We start from the raw sequence: 13607 nt of genomic DNA, 5'->3' as shown, positions 1-13607 counted from the left end.
GTTGAGGCAAAAAGAATGGCTGCCTAAATTTCAAGCTCTGTGTGGAGGTCAGAGTAAAAAGATAAAACAATTATGCTCACAGGGAGAGAAAGCCAAAGAAAAATAGAAGATGAGTGAATCAGATAGCACCAAGAAGTTTTCAGAGTGTCTCCATGAGAACAAATGTGTATTCTGTTTAAGAAGCTAGCTGTTGTGACTGATGCTGTGTGAGATAGTGCATGTGACTTCAGCAACTTTGCTTAAATAATATGGCACTGAAAAAAAAATCCTAAGTGTATAACAGCATGTCTGATTCTGAAAGAAGCTCTGCTCCATGGTTCTGTATCCGCTTTTCAACCTGTCTACAGCAGAGACACTTCCAGCTCAGGAAATGATGACTGGAAATGGGTCTATGGTCCCCCATTGAATACGAGTTACAGTGAACGTCTTATAATCAAACATGAAACAGCAAAACTTTAAACTACTGAAAATGCTTAACACTGAGAAATAATCATTGAATGGCCATAGTTGGTCAACATCGCAAACATAATCAACCGAAGTGGGGGGCTACACCCCCTAAACCTTCCTAACTATATATACTTGGCAGAAAAGGAATAGAAGATAAAGTGAGAAAACCTTGGAGTAGGAAAAACAAATAAGAAGTACTTCAGTGATTTCTATCAGCAGTTATACAAAAACAGTGTCTGGGAAACCCATGGGAGTTTATTTTTAAGGATAACCAAAGAAACTACAGATTAGAGGAAGAATAGAGGAGAATGCTAGAGGAGGGAATCACAACAGAGGAACCTGGAAAAGCCATGCAAAAGATGGAGGACAGGATAACAGGATAGTCAGACAGCTATCCTACTGAATTCTGTAAGATGGGAGATGATGAAAGAATTGTGGAATCCAAAACTGTTTTAAAGTCTATGAAGTAAACAATGATTGTGGTCATAATTAAGGAAGAGAGATGATACAGGAGAAGCAAAATATCCAGACCAATCTCTCTAATAAATGGGTTTATGATGAGTTGACAAGCTCATTGTGGGGAGTAACTGAGTTTATGAATAGCACAGAGAACTGCAATGAAGGTTGACGAAGAAGAGTGCACTGGATCTGCGGAAAATGTTCAGTTTGATGGGATGGGAATCTATAAGAGTTATTGACACTAAGGAAATTGGGAGATTAAATTTCATAGGTTGGTGAAATATATATACAGTAGACTAGATCTGGACGTCATGTTTGGTGGTGGGGTGTCAGATATTGTAGAAAGAGTGAGGAAAGAAAATCTGGGTTTTCCAATATCAAAGAGTCTATTTACATTAGTCATGGAGGAAATTAATGACAGAGATCAGGGAAGATAGTAGCCTTACCCTCCACCACCATATGGCCACAGTGATGAGGAAATCCTTTCATGTTGAACAGTTCAAAATTATATGGGCATGGTGTCTAGGTCTAAAGAGGTCATTATCCCAATGTAGTCTGCCCTTATCGGACCAGTCATAGAGTACAGTGCTCCCTTTGGTATGTACCTGACCAGTCACATGCAGAAACTAGAGTGACCTCAGAGGTTCCTTACAAAAAGAATACAAGGTGTAACAAACCTGCCTTATGCAGAGTGCCTTAAGGCCCTTTACTTCTATTCAGTCTCCTATAGATTGCTGAGGGGTGATCTATGCATGACTTACAAGCCATTTACAAACTCCACAGTTATGAATCTCCAACATATTTGTAAGTCAAAGAGTACCAGAAATATAAGGTTTAGGGACCTGCATTTTCTCTGTGACTTAGGATCATAGGTTACTACTCGACTACTGCCCTTGTGGGTCATTTTAAGCCTAGCTAATTACCCCATGTGGGAATGAAGCCCTGCACCTTGTGTTTGCAAGGTAAACACCAAAACCATTATGCCACCCTCCCAACCCCACTTAAGCAATTCATGCTGGTGAGACAGATATGTGTCCTAGAGATTACCCCTCCTATGGAAGAGGCTTCACATCCATGTGCTGCTGAGTTCCCTTATTACCCAGTTTAAGTGCAGCTTAGACCAATAGATGGGGAATAGAAAGTTTACACTGGGCCTGGCACTCATGTCCCTTATGGACAGAGGTAGCTTATAAATGCTTGGTCCTCGATGTCTTATTTGGATACAGGATATCAGTACTCTTTCGGGAAAACTTGGCTAGGCTTAGAAAGGTCCCCAGATCATTAGCCTAGGAACAAGCTATGAATCTATAAGAGTTGGATAAGCTGGAATAGCACAAGGGACTCATGCTATAGAGTGATGATGGTATTGTTTTCCCCAATAATGTACAAGTTGCACTGAAGTCACTTTTCCTGATCTTTAAAGATTTGAGAAAGGTTGAAGGCTGAAGTGTATGCAAAAGAACACAGCATTAGTCAGGATAAGGAAAGGAGGAAGAAGAAGATAATTAGGGCCAAGAATAAATATATATTATCCCAGGCTGCTACGTCTACCTGTAGGGAGTGATGGTTAAAGGGGCTGTAACTGAGAACATGGCAAGGCTCAAGGGAAAGGTAGAGGAAGCACTAAATAAAATGAGATAATTAAACATTTGCAATGTTGGTACATGTGAATGATGTACAAATGATGATCACTAAGGTGGAGTTTCACATGCTATGAAACATGGTGATAGAATCAGAAGAAACAGATGTACTAAATTTACAAATGGAGCTGAAGCAATAGATGTAGGAAAAGCAGGAAGGTAACTAAAGTAGATGTACTGTGTCCAGGAAAATGGGAGGATGGGGTATGTCTCCTTTCCCTTCACATGCTTTAACATTTAACATAAACTGATGGATCAGTCAGAGGCCAGCTCTGGAAAGGGGAGAGATAGAGAATGCTAAACAAGGGGAAAGAAGTGGAGAGGAAGAAGGAAAGACAGAAATAGAGGGAATAGGAGTAAGACATGAACAGAAATACCTCAATGGGTGGGAGATTTTCTGTGAAAATACTAGGCGAGCTAGGGACGGGGGAATGTAACGTGGGGTAAAGGAAAAGGTAAAGTACTTTGGTGAAGAGATGAGTGGGGTGGGTGTGATGGCAAGAATGCTTGAATAGATATGGAAAAGGAACAACATACTTAGCAGGATTTGGTTGCACAGATGAGAGAAGGAAGATCCTTGTGTTCAAACCATGAGTGAAATTAATAAATTAAAATGGATTAATAAATAAGGAATGGTGTAACTATATAGCCATAGATAAATAACATTAAGAATTTACCTTCTATGCCTTCAGTCAGGGACAACACTTCAGGATGTGCAAACAGAAATTTTATTCTTATAGCGTTGGGAGACAATCTTCATAGCTGTTGATAAATCAGTCTCTCTGAAGAGAGACAAACTGCATCTTTTATACATTTTCTTATCAAAACTGGGCATGCAATTTTATTACATTTCAATTACTCTGTCTAACAGAAAACTTTACAAATGTCCTCATCCCTCGTGATTTTCACCTCAGACTTCACATGAACACCTTTCTATACATGATCTTCCTGCTTTCAAGGGGTCTTATTTCTGACCTTGAATGTTTCAAACCTTCCCTAGCAACAACGGACTCCTAGCCTGGAAGAGTCAAGTTAACAAATTCCTTTTTGTAGTAACTAACATGCCTCGACTTCATGCAAAACACACTTTTTCCTTATATATTAAAAGAATGCAGTTAGGACACAGTAATAATTTCATGAATCTGTATTTTTCCCAGACCTGCATACAAAGTATATTTGCTTTTTAACAATCATATTACAGAATCATAAATGAAACTAAAATTAATATACATTTTAATAAGCTGACCTTGTCTCATAACAGTTTCCTCTCTCTGACACTACCAGTGTCATACCATACATGTAATTATATTTTTATTTTTCTTAACTTGATAAAATATGCCTCTGCATCATAATGCTCATCTTCTGTTCATAGGTTCATAGGTGTGTGCTAGGCTAATGCCCCTGGGGCCTTTACAAGCCTAGCCATAGGATTACCCTGGCATAGTGCCACCCAACGAAAGTTCCCAGTACCTCTGTTGCGTAGAGCCACTGGAGTTATCCGCGAGGTGAATTTTCTGTTTCCCATCCACTCATCAAGATTTCTCTTGAAGAGGGTCAGCGAGGTGCTCAGTGTCATACTAGAATTGTCATTGATTGGTACATGTGGTGGCATTTCATGTGCAGGTGAGGTTAAACATCTTGTAATCACAGCCTTTAGAATAGAAAATACCAAAATTATCACAAATATAGTAAACAGTGCAATGACAATACCCTGGATTATGCTAGTTCCTAGGTTATCAAAAATACTGCCCAATCATCCAAAAAGTGTCCATTGTTTTGATGTGCTGTCCAAAGCTTTGGCCCTTTGCTCCATGAAATTTGCCAGTTTTTCCTGTTCATCATGATAGTCACTAATATATGAACAGCAATGACTCCCTGTGAGGGCACATGAACCCCTCCCCTTTGCGGCAAGCATTATATCAAGTGCCATTTGATTCTGTAACACCACAGCTCGCATTTCAGTCATTTCTTGATTTGTCATCCTGATGTGATGTGAAGTTTCGTTGGCCACCTCCTGTAGAATTTGGGCAAGCATGGTGATTTCAAGCATTGTCCTTTGTGCTCCATACCCAGGACTAAAAATTTAAAATACTTGGTTTGCCCAGTGGATTGCTCACTTATTTCTCAGTCTACCTGCTGGTGGGTGTTCAAAATGTTGAACAGCAGAAGTAATATAGCCTACAAAGCAACATCCAGACCAGTTTGTAGGCAACCAGGGGTAGGCACGATCACCACAGATGTAGTAACGGTCACTTATCATGCCCATGCCATGCCCCCAGTCATAGCTTTTTAAGTGCAAAGAGTCTAACACACTTTCTTGCCTGGTGTCATTACATTTGCTTTTTCCTACTGGTACAGTCCCATTTCTGGCATAACATGTGTCTCCATGATGTGTGGTTGCAAGTTGAAGAGACACAACCTTTGAAAAATCAGTTATGTTACGCCAGGTTAAGCTGATGTCATTAAGGTCCTTTTCAAATGACACATGTGATGCAGGGATGGGAATCATAGGAATCCCTGCATTAGAATGATGAGGTATATGTGAACATATCCAGCAGTTTGTTTTGTTTAGATTTTTGGCATATTGCCGAAGGACCAGCAAGAAACTGTTTTCTCATTTCCAGCTTATAGAAGGAAACAGCAGCAGAAGCAAAGCAAAAGTACCTGTTGTCACTGGAATCGTCATGGACTGCTACTGAAGTTGTCCTTCTCACTGGGCAGAGGATTTATCTGTTGCACCTCGATTTTCCTCTGTTGGCTGCTATGATTCATCTGGGGTCCCCACACGACAGGCCTTCTTGCAATGAGATAAATGGATCCATGTTGGCAGACCAGCACAGTGAACTGCAGTCCACATGGTTAGCAGGACCTGGAATGGTCCTTTCCACCTTGAGCTGAGGCAGTTTTTCCTCTGAAAAATTTTCATGTACACCCAATCACCTAGCTGTAGTTTATGACAGGGCTGGTCAAGAACCTTTGCTAATCTTGTTCTTACTGTTTATATATGAAGGAGTTTCCTACAATAAGAAATCATAGCATCATATGACAAAGTTAAATTGGCATTTCCCACTGGAGGGGTAGCTGGAAGGGCCATGGGTCTCCCAATTAATATTTCATATGGACTCAGTTTCCTGGTGGCATTAAATAAGGCCCTCATACTCATTAATGCTAAGGGGAGGGCTTTGGGCCACTTTAAGTGGGTTTCAGCACAAATCTTTGAAATTTTATTTTTAAGGGTCCTGTTTACCCTTTGCAGTAATCCAGATGACTGGGGTTGGTAGGACAGTAATGACTCAACTTAGTATTAAAATCTTTAAATAATTCTTTAAACAATGCATTATTAAAATGTGTTCCCTGGTCACTGTTGACAATGCTTGGTATACCAAATCAAGGTATAAATACAGATAACAGTCTTTTAATAACTGTGACCGCATCTCCTTTGTGACATGGGTAAGCTTCCACCCATGCCAAGAACATACATACTGTGAAGACTGGGTAAAGATAGGTGAAGGCTGCCAGCCTAGCCAGATAGAATTTTGGAGATAATTCTGTCATCTGTAAATATTAATGTAAACCACAGGCTTGTTGTCTTAAATGGTAAAAATAGTGTTACATGTGGAACTGGAAAAAAATGTAACGACAGTGCACTCTACTGACCAAGTAAAGCATGTTGTGACACTTTGATGTTAAACCTCGTAGCCAGTAAGTCTAGGATGAGGCATCCTGCCTATTATTTTAAGGCCAGAGTTAATGGCCAGAATTTGCATGGATACATGTTCTTTATTGCTCTGGTTTCTGCCCAGAGGTGAAGAATGTAAATGTAGCTTCTGTTAGCCTGGGAAACCAGGGAAGTATGAAGAATGATGTAATGTGAACCAGGAATGTGATTTTAAAAACAGAATCAGAGAGCATTAAGCATTTTTGTCTTGACTATCTAACTCCTCAGCACTGTCTTGCTCTATATGTAAATTATCTTAGACTTGTGTTTTCTCTTATAAATAGATAGAAACTAGAAAGATTAGACTAAGTGTTTTATGTGATGTCAGAACTGTACTACTGAATTATTTTAAGTGTTTCTTTGTGATCACTGAACTCTTGACTAGCACTGTGTAATAAAAAGTATTGTCTTGTGTTTTGACTATTTGTTATTTAATATTTTTAAACCCTTTCAACTGTGGCTGTTTTTGTTGAGATAATTTAAGCTCTTTAGAGTACTTGCATGCCTTTGATAAAATTGTACAAAGCCACTCTAATAGCTTCAGCTCTGGTCTATACTACCAATTGGATAATAATATTGCACAGTCATAATTGGGCACCCTTTTAAGGGACTTTGAGTAGCTGATAAATATTAGTGGGTGGTGGCAACTGATACTACTGTATAGTCTAGGAAAATGGGGCACAGCTGGAGAACCTGTGCCAGCCTTCCACAGGAGTGTCTGTGTGGTTGTATAAACTCTTCTCAAAGTGTGTGTGTGTGTGTGTGTGTGTGTGTGTGTGTGTGTGTGTGTGTGTGTGTGTGTGTGTGTGTGTGTGTGTGTGTGTGTGTGTGTGTGTGTGTGTGTGTGTGTGTGTGTGTGTGTGTGTGTGTGTGTGTGTGTCAACTACTTGGGCAGGGACACAAAGCACTGGTCGGACAGAGACGGTGCTAGAGGTTTTAGCTTGCCCACTAGGCTGAGATCTGGACCCTATAGCTGTGCCAGTGGGGAGTCTTATTGGGGACCTGGAGAGCAAGGGAGCAACCAGTCCCGGACTGACTGTGATCTCTGTGTGCTCTTAAGGGAAATTGCACTTTACTGTGTGTATTTGTTATCCTTTCCTCCTATATGAGAGGCCCCTCATTGGTGTTAGTGGTGAGAATTGAGGCTCCTTGATTGCTGGGCCAGGGCATGGGCATCACATATTAATTGTTTGGCAATGGTGGGATATCCACACCACATATTAATTGGTTGGCAAATACTAATTGGGTTGTAGTGGTGTGGGTAGAGTGAATTCCTGTAGCTTGTGTACAGTGAGCTTTGAAGGTGTTTTGTACTCTAAATCAGCCACACAGTGAATACTCAAAGTTCAGATCACAATTGTTTTATTTCTTTTTTTAGCTTAGTTAGTCAGGGTGAGTAGGCAGCACATCAGCAGAGGAGTATGGAAAGCTGACAATGAGCCAGCTGGCAAAGATGTGCCAGGCTAGGGGACTGGTGCATGGAAACCTGACTAAGGCAGACCTGATTGCAGCCTTGCTTACAGCTGCATCAGAAAACAGCAACCAGAAGGACAATCAGACTGGCAGTGGAGATATAATACCCTTAGGGAATGGACAGCTCAACCTTTCTGCAGAGGACTTAAAAATCCAGCTGGAGCTAAAGAGACCAGAGTTGGAGGCCAGGCATTTGGAGATAGAAGCCAAGGAAAAGCAGTGACAGAGAAGACATGAGAGGGAAATGCTGACTCTTCGCCAGAGTCATGGAGGTAATGGGGAAGGGAGCAACTGGACCGCAGAAGCACAAAAGGTCAGTAAATTTCTTCCACAGTTTAAAGAGGGTGATAATTTTGATAGTTTCATTCATATGTTTGAGAGGGTATGCAAACAGTATAGTGTTGACCAAAGGCTCTGCGTACGGTTCTTGACTCCCTTACTCTATGGTAAAGCTGTAACTGTTTTGTCAAAATGCTTTTAAAAATCACTTGTTGGAATTGTTTAAGCTAACACCTGAAACGTATAGGAAAAAATTTGTGAGCATAGACGCAAGGTAGCTGAAAGTGTGTGTGAATATGTTGCTGAACTGAACACTTATTTCCATGGGTGGGTGAGTGGATGTCAGGTCACCACTTTTGAAGGGCTGGCAGACCTTTTGGTGAGGGAACAAGCCCTTAGCACTTTGCCTGAGGACATGAGAATCTGGTTAGCTGATCGACAATGTGCTACTTCAGATGAGCTGGGGAAGGAGGGAGACCTATACTTGGCAAGCAGGGCAGCCCTGTACAGGAAAGGGACCCCCAGTACTGCTCATGGGTCTAAAGGAGCCCATGGTGGGCAGCACAGACTGCCCCAACATAATCTGCCAGTAGCAGGGGAAGCCACTAGCCCAGGTAAATGTCCAGGAGCTAGGGTTAAATGTTTTGAATGCAACCAGTGGGGCCATGTGGCATACAGGTGTTCACGTTGGCAAGGTGGGGAACAAAAGTTGAGGGAGCCAGTAAGTGGGAAAGACAAAATGCCAATAGTAGGTTGTCTTGGAACAACAAGGGTACCAAACTACCACCAGAGGTTATATCCTATTGTAGTGAATGGCCAAGAGGCCATTGCCAAGAGATATAGCCTCTGATATAACCATTGTAAAATTTGCAATGGTTAAAGAGGAGCACTACTTGCCTAGACAGTCTACTCCAGTCAGGGCTTTAGGAGGGATCCCATTCCAAATACCTTTGGCTAGGGTTCACCTTGACTGGGAGGGTGGAAAAGGAAGCCAGCAGGTAGGTGTGTTTGAGGATATACCTGCAGATGTCCTGATAGGGAATGATTTTGACAGTGCAGTACCCTGTGCTTGTGCAGTTACATGCAGTCAGGCTTGGAGACAAACAGGTAAGTCCAGTAGCCTGGGGGAGACCCAGACAGACTGCATACTTGCAGCCAGGACTGGTGAGGTGGTTACTTCAGGGAGGCAGCTACCCTGTAGCAGTGAGACTGAAGGTAAGCCACAGCTGCTTGGGGGTACTGATGGTCCCCTGGACAGAATGACTGTAAAGGTAGAAGTGAGTAGTAGTACCCAGGCTGACAGTGAGGAACACTGTCTGAAGATGCCAGACATCCTGTGGAAGGGGAGCTGGGAAGGGTTGCAAGGAGAGAGTTGAGAGAGGCTCAGCTCTCAGACCCTACATTGCAAGGCTTGAGGCAGGTAGCTAGGAAGGCACCTGATTCTTAAGGAAAGGGGGAATCTCTAAACTGGGACAAAGGGCTACTATACAGAGAGTGGACCACTGCTGGAGGGTTAGAAGGTTAGAGAGTACAGCAGTTGGTAGTGCCTAGAGCATACCATCTGGCACTTCTAGCAATAGCCCATGATATTCCCTTTGCAGGTCATATGGGCATAAAACATACAAAAAGGCATATTATGCAGAACTTCTATTGGCCTGGAATTTTCAGAGATGTAACGGGGTACTGCAGGACCTGTGAGCAGTGCCAACAGGTAGGCAAGGCAGGAGACAAGGTGAGAGCTCCTTTGATGCCTTTGCCTGTGATTGAGGAGCCATTTCAGAGGGTAGCTATGGATATTGTGGGTCCTCTGAGTACCCCAAGTTCCACAGGGAAAAAGTATATCCTAGTGGTAGTGGATTATGCTACACGATACACTGAGGCAGTGGCTTTGTCCTCCATTGAGGCAGAGAAGGTGGTAAATGCTGTGTTAGAGATTTTCAGCAGGGTAGGTTTCCCGAAAGGAATACTGACTGACAGAGGTTACAATTTCAAGTCAGACCTGCTGGCTTGTCTGTGGAAGTCCTGTGAGGTGAAGCACACGAAGATCACCCCCTACCATCCCCAGTCTAATGGTCTTGTTAAGAGGTTAAACTCTACAATCAAGTCCATGCTACGGGCATTTGCAGATCAATTTAAGAGGGAGTGGGACAAATATTTGCCCCATCTGTTGTTTGCTTACAGAGAGGTTCCCCAAGAATCCACAGATTTTTCACCCTTTGAGTTGCTGTGTGGGCATAGGGTGAGGGGACCTCTAGATTTAATTTGAGATGAGTGAGAAGGTGAGTGCAACTCTGACAAGGAGTCTGTTGTGGCATACATCCTAAACCTCAGGACAAGGCTCAGGGAACTCATGGGTTTGGCCCAGGAGAACCTGGCAGAAGCCCAACAATGGAAAAAGGTATGGTATGACAGGAATGCTCGAGCTAGAGAGTATGCTGTGGGACAGCAGGTAATGGTTTTCATTCCTGTCAGACACAACAAGCTGCAAGCAGCTTGGGAGGGACCCTACAAGGTGGTAAGAAAGGTAAGTGATGTTAACTACATGGCGGAATGGTAAAAGACAGGGGTACAAATTGTACCATGTTAACATGATGAAACTTTACCATGATAGTAAGGCCCTTGTGCTGAGCATTTGCAGTGGATTGCAGAAGGAGTCTGAGGGAGATCTGGTGACTGATCTTCTCAGTGAGGCTCGGTCTGACACCTCAGTGGAAGGAGTAGCAATGTCCCAGCAGCTATCTCCCACACAGATTCGAGAAATCTGAGCAGTGTTGCAGGAATTTGGGGGACATGTTCACTGGGAAACCAGGGTGCGCCAACCTGGGGCAGCACCAGGTGGATACAGGACCTGAAAGGCCTATTAGGCAGGCCCCTTATAGAGTGCCTGAGAAAGTTAAACAGACTCTAAGGGAAGAGGTACAGGAGATATTGGAACTGGGGGTGATTCAAGAGTCCAACAGTCCCTGGGCCTCCCCAGTGATGCTGGTGCCAAAGAAGGATGGCAGCACCAGGTTCTGTGTGGTCTACAGGAAATTAAATAGTCACATAGAGTCAGATGCTTACCCCATGCCTAGGACAGATGAAGCCCTAGAGCAGCTGGGTGGGGCTAAGTATCTTACAACCATTGATCTTATCAAGGGTTACTGGCAGGTGCCCTTGACTCCCAGTGCTAGAGAGAAGTCAGCCTTTGTGACTACTTTTGGCTTGTATGAGTTCACAAAGATGCCCTTTGGAATGAAGAATGCCCCAGCAACTTTCCAGAGGCTGGTAGATAATATCCTGGCAGGAGTAGGAGGGTTTGCCCTTGCTTACCTAGATGATATTGCCATCTACAATCATTCCTGGCCAGAGCACCTTCAGCATGTCAGGGAGGTGCTGTTAAGACTACAGAGAGCAGGGCTGACCATTAAGCTGAGCAAATGTCAGGTGGGTATGGCAGAGGTCTCCTACGTAGAACATAGATTGGGGAGTGGTAAGGTAAGGCCAGAACCTGCCAAAGTGGATGCCATTCAGGCATGGCCTGCACCTGTTACTAAAAAGCAGGTGAGGGCATTTTTAGGGACAGCAGGGTACTGTAGAATGTTTGTCCCCAGTTATAGTACCATAGCTGCTCCCCTCACAGACCTGACAGGGATGAACAGGCCAGATAAGGTAGTGTGGACCTCAGCATGTGAGCAGGCATTCCAGAAACTTAAAGAAGCTTTGGGAGGACCCCCTGTGATAGCCAGTCCAGATTACAGCAAATAATTTGTTGTGCAGGTGGATGCTTTGAACCATGGGGTGGGGGCCTGTACTTAGCCAGATTTCATCAGAGGGGGAAGAGCACCCAGTGGTTTATCTCCATTGTAGGCTCCAACGCAGGGAGGAATGCTATGCAGCTGTAGAAAAGGAATGTCTAGCCATAGTGTGGGCACTGCAGAAACTTCAACCTTATCTGTATGGAAGGAAATTCACTGTTATGACAGATCACAACCCCCTAGCATGGTTAAACAGAGCCAGCCAGCAAAATGCCAAGTTGCTAAGATGGAGCCTGGGGTTGCAAGCATATATGTCCATGCAGCACCATAGTGGGATTAGTAATGCCAATGCAGATAGGGTCTCAAGACAGGGAACGTGTGTGTTAAGGTATAATCAGATAGACCTAACTCCCTCAAGCAGCACTTCTCAAAGGTAACTTGAAAAACTAGCTTGAGTTCTCCGGGGGGTGGGGGGAATATGTGAAGATTGGGTGAAGATAGGTGAAGGCAGGCAGCCTAGCCAGATAGAATTTTGGAGATAATTCTGTCATCTGTAAATATTAATGTAAACCGCAGACTTGTTGTCTTAAATGGTAAAAATAGCATTACATGCGGAACTGGAAAAAATGTAACAACAGTGCACTCTACTGACCAAGTAAAGCATGTTGTGACCCTTTGATGTTAAAACTCAGAGCCAGTAAGTCTAGAGTGAGGCATCCTCCCTATTGTTTTAAGGCCAGTGTTAATGGCCAGAATTTCCATGCATAAATGTCCTTTGTTGCTCTGGTTTCTGCCCAGAGGTTAAGAATGTAAATGTAGTTTCTGTTAGCCTGGGACCCAGGGAAGTGTGAAGAATGATGAAATGTGAACCAGGAATGTGATTTTAAAAACAGAGAGAATCAGAGAGCATTAAGCATTTTTGTCTTGACTATCCTACTCATCAGCACTGTCTTGCTCTATATGTAAGTTATCTTAGACTTGTGTTTTCTCTTAGAAATAGCTAGAAACTAGAAAGATTAGACTGAGTGTTTTCTGTGATGTCAGAACTGTACTACTGAATTATTTTAAGTATTTTTCTGTGATCTCTGAACTCTTGACTAGCACTGTGTAGTAAAACATATTGTCTTGTGTATTGACTGTTTTTTATTAAATATTTTTAAACCCTTTCAGCTGTGGCTGTTTTTTGTAGAGATAATTTAAGCTCTTTAGCGTACTTGCATGCCTTTGGTAAAATTGTACAAAGCCACTCTAATAGCTTTAGTCCTGGGCTATACTGCCAATTGGATAATAATATTGCACAGTAATAATTGGACACTCCTTCAAGGGCCGTTGAGTAGCTGATAAATATTAGTGGGTGGTGGCAGCTGGTACTACTGTATAGTCTGGGGAAAAGGGGCACAGCTGGAGAACCTGTGCCAGCCTTCCCCAGGAGTGTCTGTGTCATTGTATAAACTCTTCTCAAAGTGTGTGTGTGTGTGTGTGTGTGTGTGTGTGTGTGTGTGTGTGTGTGTGTGTGTGTGTGTGTGTGTGTGTGTGTGTGTGTGTGTGTGTGTGTGTGTATGTGTATGTATGTATGTGTGTGTGTGTGTGTGTGTGTGTGTGTGTGTGTGTGTGTGTGTGTGTGTGTGTGTGTGTGTGTGTGTGCCAGCTATTTGGTCAGGGACATGAAGCACTCATTGGACAGAGAGGGTGCTGGAGGTTTTAGCTTGCCCACTAGGCTGAGATCTGGATACTATAGCTGTGCCAGTGGGGAGTCTTATTGGGGACCTGGAAAGATAGGGAGCAACCAGCCCCAGACTGACTGTGATCTCTGTGTGCTCTTAAGGGAAATTGCACTTTACTGTGTGTATTTGT

At 43.1% G+C, this 13607-nt stretch overlaps 1 protein-coding gene across 1 annotated transcript in view; it reads right to left on the bottom strand.

The window, feature by feature from the left end:
• The window catches only part of MARCHF1 (membrane associated ring-CH-type finger 1), a 1304024-nt gene that overhangs the window by 1216753 nt on the left and 73664 nt on the right, over positions 1-13607 (bottom strand). The window lies entirely within an intron of this gene.

Source organism: Protopterus annectens, chromosome 2.part1 (assembly GCF_019279795.1).
Source record: "Protopterus annectens isolate FY-2018-M chromosome 2.part1, PAN1.0, whole genome shotgun sequence".
Taxonomy (NCBI): Eukaryota; Metazoa; Chordata; order Ceratodontiformes; family Protopteridae; genus Protopterus; species Protopterus annectens.
Note: the sequence above shows the minus strand (reverse complement) of the source record. Positions and strands in the feature narration are given on the sequence as shown.